The following is a 5,980-nucleotide window of genomic DNA, read 5'->3' on the forward strand; positions in this document are numbered from 1 at the left end:
ATATATATATATATATATATATTCAAAACTCAAAATTTTTTTTTTTTTTTAATTTTTTTTCTTTTTTTTTTTTCCCTTCCTTTTTTTTTTTTTCATGAGAAAAATTAAACTAAAACTGACATTCCTTGACAACAGCGCCAAAAACTTGACTCATTTGAAAAATGAGTAGTTCGGAAGTTATCCCAAGTATAGGAGTTTTGTCATGTAATAATTAGCATAAAGGCCAGATTGTCTCCTCAGGGAATGCATTTTAATTCCAAATTTAGTGTAATTCCAAAATAAAATAAGAAAAGAAAAGTTTACTAAAAATAGTTCAAATTCAGGTTCCTGGGATTTTTAAGATTTTGGAATGAAACTTAAACTTAAACTAAAAATTAAACGTGCATAAAATAACTAAATAAACGCTAGATTCAATACCAAAATAACGAAAAAAAATAACCTTGCAATTATTCAACTAAATAAAAATTCTAACTTTAAACACAAACCCAAAAAAAATTAAATCCTAACAAGATAGAACTACTAACTTTAATAATAAAATCACCTATGAACAATTTAATTCTAATAAAGACTTCAAATAAGAGAAACAAATTGATTTTTTTATATTAAATAATAACCCAAATGAATATTTAAGATTCAAAAGGAGACTGAAAAAAAAAATATTCTAAATTTAATAATTCAAAATAACTCAACCAAATTGAAATTCCAACAATAACTTTGAATAAAAAAAAGGGCAAATAAATATAACCCAATCAAAACAAATAAACTTAGTGCCTTAACAACTTCAACGGAAAATAAAAAACTAAAACAAATAATAACTAGGATTTTGAATAAACTGGAATTAAAAATAAATACAATCCAAACAAATATTTAAATTTCAAAGAAATTTTTTAAATAAGCAAAACTGAAATTATCATTACAAATAATTTGAACAAGTATTAAAGAATAACAAGGGAGAGAGAGAGAGAGAGAGAGAGAGAGAGAAACTAGAGGTGCACACCTAGCTGCTGCTGCTGCTGTCCCGGCCTCCTCTCCAAGCCTACCGAAAAAAAAACTAAGGAAAACTTAAAGAAACCATACCTAAGCTACTCTCCCTTAACTTTTCAAAATCAACCCAAACAAAAAGGAACTTTCCTGCCCTTTAGCTCCAATTTGGTGCCCCAAGGAAACGCAGCGCATGGGCCATGCAGCCCCCTCACGTGGGCGCATCATTTAATGGGCCTTTATTCATTTTTTTTTTCTTTTGTTAACACAGGGTCAGTTTTGCACTTTCAAGCTCGATTTTGACCTAGTAAATGTTTGTATCTCTCAAAGCTCGAAACACAAAAATTGTAGAGATCTTTCTCGAATTTCTTTAGAAATTTGAATCGTCTCGATCGAAGCTCGCATGAGAAAGTTACGCCTAGATTACAAAGTAATGTCGAAATAGTCCATAAAATAGCGTATGGTAATTTCACGTCTGATTTCAACCTTGATGCATCCTGTATTTCTCAAAATGTAAAACATAAAAATTGTAGAGCATTTTCTTATATTTGTACAACATCCTGAATCATCTGAATCGGAGGTCAGATGAGAGAGTTACGTACAAATTACGAAGTATCGTAAGTTTTTAGCTTCCAATAGTTGCCCTGCAATAAAAAAATACCCAAAATTCATAAATTACTCAATAAAACTCAAATATTATAAGTAGAACACAATGTTAAAATATTGAGAGTAATTAGGCGTTTAATTAAAAATATAATTTGTAATTCATGAATTAAAGCACCTAATTATGTAATTTAAGCACGTAATCAACCAGTTCTGAAAAATCCTGCAACTGCAAAAATGCCACCCACTCATGCACCTCCTGTCTCAGTCCTCTCTCAAACCTCTGTGCATTCCTAAACTCATTAGGGATCATAAATGGGGTAAAATGAGATAGCTTAGAAATTAGGAATAGCTTCCCAAGAGGGGTGGGGTGAATTGGATTCTTTTATTTTTAATATATATTTTTTTAAGCTTTGCTTATGACACCAAGAAAACACATTAAATAACTAATAATCACACTTAAAAATACTGAAATTTAAATTCACAAACCAATCAATTAAATTTAAACAATTCAACCACTCAAGCAAAAATCTTAGTACTTTTATCAATTTCCTTGTAGATGTTCACAACCTTCTTCAGACAACCTCTTTGTATGCACTTCTCTTGATCAAGATTTCTACGGATTAACCAACGTACTCCCTTTGGGGTTTCCACAAACGGTTAATCAAAACGTACTTTCTAAATATCAAGAGTCTTTGTTTATTTCTAACTTTAGAACCTACAACCTGCACTTTAAATCACACAACAACAGCTTGTACAGAAAATAGGAAGTAAAGAAGAGAGAAAGAGATAAGGTTTTTACGAGGTTCGGCTTCAACACAGTCTATGTCCTCACCCTTGGCAAAATACCAAAGGATTCCGCTATAGCAGTTCCTTTATCGGGCGAAACAACACCTGTTTACAATCACTCCTTTGCTAAGGCTAGAGCTCGCATTCTCCAAACAATATACCCTCGTTTGGTCAACGATCCCATAGCCTGGAATCGTCCAAAATCTATAAGAGAAATAACAAGAAGCTGGTGTACAAAAGATGCTCACACAAAGAGCAGGTTAGTACAAATTGAAACTATGTACTTCAAAAGATAAATATCAAGAAAGGAATACACTTTTGAAGCTTAACAAGGATTTCACCAAATTCCTTTTCTCCAGATGAGAAATTAATAATCTAACTTCAAGAATTGATGGGCTAGAATCTCAGAATTATGGCACTTTCAGTTTGCAAGAGATGATCAAGATGAGGCTTTGAGAGCAAGAGAGCTTATAAGAGATTTTCAATGCTTGGTGTATTTTGATTTACAAAAACCATGTATTTATAGGCTTTCAAACAAGTTTCCTTGTTGCAAAAGTTTCCTTAGAAAGTTTCCCAAGTTGTTAGAAAATTTGGAGCTCAAACAGCTATTATTTAAAATATTAGATTTTAAAAAATTTGTTCGTTGAACAGTGTTCAAATGACTGAAAAGTCGAGTTCAGTCATCTGAAGTTCCTGAAACCCTTTACAAAATGAACTGGACATAGGGTTAGATGACTGCAGAATGGGTTCAGACGTCTGAAGTGTTGAGTTCAGATGTCTGAATAGCTACTGCCTGTTTTAGTTTTGTCCCAAAAAATTTTCAAATATCTGAGCTTATTCTTCAGACGTCTAAAGTAATTCTTCAAACATCTGAACAATGAGTTCAGTCATCTAAACAGACAAAAAGCTCTTTTAAAAAATATTTTCCATTAAAAATGATTTGCTCTCTTATTCTGATTTTTATAAAACTTGTTTCAATAATCCTAAATAGGTCTTTAGGTATGATGAGTTTGATGGGGGAATTAAATTATTTTCTAGGATTACAAATTAAATAAGCTAAAAATGAAACATTCATAAATCAAACTAAGTACATCAAGGATATGCTCAAAAGGTTTGATATGGAACAAAGTAAACCCATAGGAACTCCTATGAGTACATCCACAAGCCTTGATAAAGATGAAAAAGGAAAACAAGTAGACATAACACACTATAGAGGAATTATTGGTAGTTTACTATATTTAACTGCTAGTAGGCCTGATATTATGTTTAGCATGTGTATGTGTGCTAGATTTTAATTAGCACCCAAGGAATCCCACCTAACAGTCGTTAAGAGAATTCTTAGGTACTTGGTAGGATCACTTGATCTAGGTTTATGGTATCCAAAGGACATTGATTTTAATATGATAAGTTAGTCCGATGCTGATTATGCCAGATGTAAGATTGATAGAAAAAGTACAAGTGGCACATGTCACTTTCTAGGACAATCCTTAGTATCATGGTTCTCAAAGAAACAAAATTCTATAGCCTTATCAACTGCCGAAGCTGAATATGTGGTAGTCGGAAGTTGTTGTGCACAAATCTTATACATGAAACAACAATTAAAAGACTTCAATCTAGAGTATAAAACAATACCAATAAAGTGTGATAACACAAGTGCCATAAATATATCTAAAAACCCAATTTCACACTCAAGAACTAAACATATAGATATAAGGCATCATTTTTTGAGAGATCATGTTTAAAAAGAGGAAATAATTCTTGAGTTTATAAATACAAATGACCAATGGGCTGATATTTTTACAAAACCCCTAAGTGAAGAAAGATATATACATATTAGGAGAGAACTTGGGTTATTCCATAGCAGAGAGGTTTATTAAAAAAAAAAAATACCACATTTATTAGAACTTCAGACATCTGAGCTCCATACCCCATACGACTGAACACTGTAGCAAACATGTTCAGATGACTGAACCTGGGACTTCAGATGTCTGGGAGGCTACTGCCTCTTCAAATTCTGGACTTTAAAATCTTCAGACGACTGAAGTTAATCTTCAGCCATCTGAAGTCACGGGGTTTAAATATAACTAATAGACTAAACCCTAATTTCAGACTTCTGAAGTTGGTTGATCCACTCATTTGAACACCTCCCTCTTCATCGTTTCTTATTTTCACTTCAATCCAAAGCTTCTATCCTTCAAAGATTCAATCCACGAAAACTAGGGCATCTCATTCTCATACCCTCATGCCTCGAATCAAGCAAACTGCCAACAAAGGTTCTTCATCGAGGAAAGATGCTCAAAACCTTGACAAGTGGCTTGTGGCTTCTCGAGCTCGAATTCGTTATCGTACTTCACTAGGTACAGTAGAACTAATCTTAGGTAGAATTCTGGATGTTTCATTCTTCAATACTGAGTTTCCAAATATCCTTCCATTATTTCATGCCATTGGTTGGTTTGATTTCATTACCCAACAACCCAAAGGATGTTTTCCCCATCTTGTCAAAATTTTCTATGCTAATATGACAAATTAAAATGGGATTATTTCTTCGAAAGTTAAAGGAAAGAAAATTTTGTTGAATTCTGAAATATTGTCTCCCATTTTTAAAATTAATCCTGATGATTTTAACCATCCCATGTTTACTCAATCCTAGATTCTAGAACAAGGATTTACTCCTGAAGCTTTTCTTCCAATGATCATGGAAAATGAACCTATCTATTTTGGGCATCCTTCGTTATACAAACAATTAAGCTTAAAAGGCCAGATTCTACACAAACTCGTTTCAAACAATATCCTACCTAAACAAGGCTCTTTTGATCATCTTTCCTATATTGAATGTTTTGTTCTTTGGTGTCTTCTTAAAGGAAAGAAACTAGACTTGGCTAATTTAATCATTAGATGGATGTGGACCAAACTAGAATCTTCTCGAGTTGTTCTTCCTTATGGAGGAATTCTTACTCTTCTCTTTAACCATCTTCATGTTACCAATAGTTCTGAATTCTTCATTAAAGGAACCCGATATGATCTTTTCAATGAGACTTCCCTAAAGCAAATGGGGTATGACAAGGGGAGTTTAGGATGGTACTTGAAGTCAGGAAGGACTCAACATGCAACACCAGCCTCAGCAGTAGCCTCAAGTTCAGCCTCAACACCTGTATTAGCAGCAGCACAATCTTCTTCTACACAGGACCTTGGTTCATCTCATGACACACCTTCATGGTTCTTATCCTTCCAAAAGGATTTCTCCAATTTTTCATCTAAAGTTCGCACTGGGCTTCAGAATATTAAAGAAAAAGTCACATCACTTAATAAGTGTGTTACTCATATAGAAAGATATCAGGCTAGATCTTCTAGGGGATGTGATCCCATGGAAATTTCCTCTGCTCCTCCAAGTGCAGATGATTTCTGATAATGACTCTATAGAAAATGAAGGAGATTCTGAAGGAGAAGGAAACCAAGAAGATAAAGTCAATACTGAAGAAGAAGGATCCCAAGAAGAAGAAGTAGAAGGAGATGATTCTAAAGAAGAAGGATAAGATAGAACTTCCTAACCTAGGTTGTCATAACACTTTTTGCATGTACTGACGTATTAGGACTTATGTTGATTCCA

This window comes from Malania oleifera, chromosome 1 (assembly GCF_029873635.1).
Source record: "Malania oleifera isolate guangnan ecotype guangnan chromosome 1, ASM2987363v1, whole genome shotgun sequence".
Classification (NCBI taxonomy): domain Eukaryota; kingdom Viridiplantae; phylum Streptophyta; class Magnoliopsida; order Santalales; family Ximeniaceae; genus Malania; species Malania oleifera.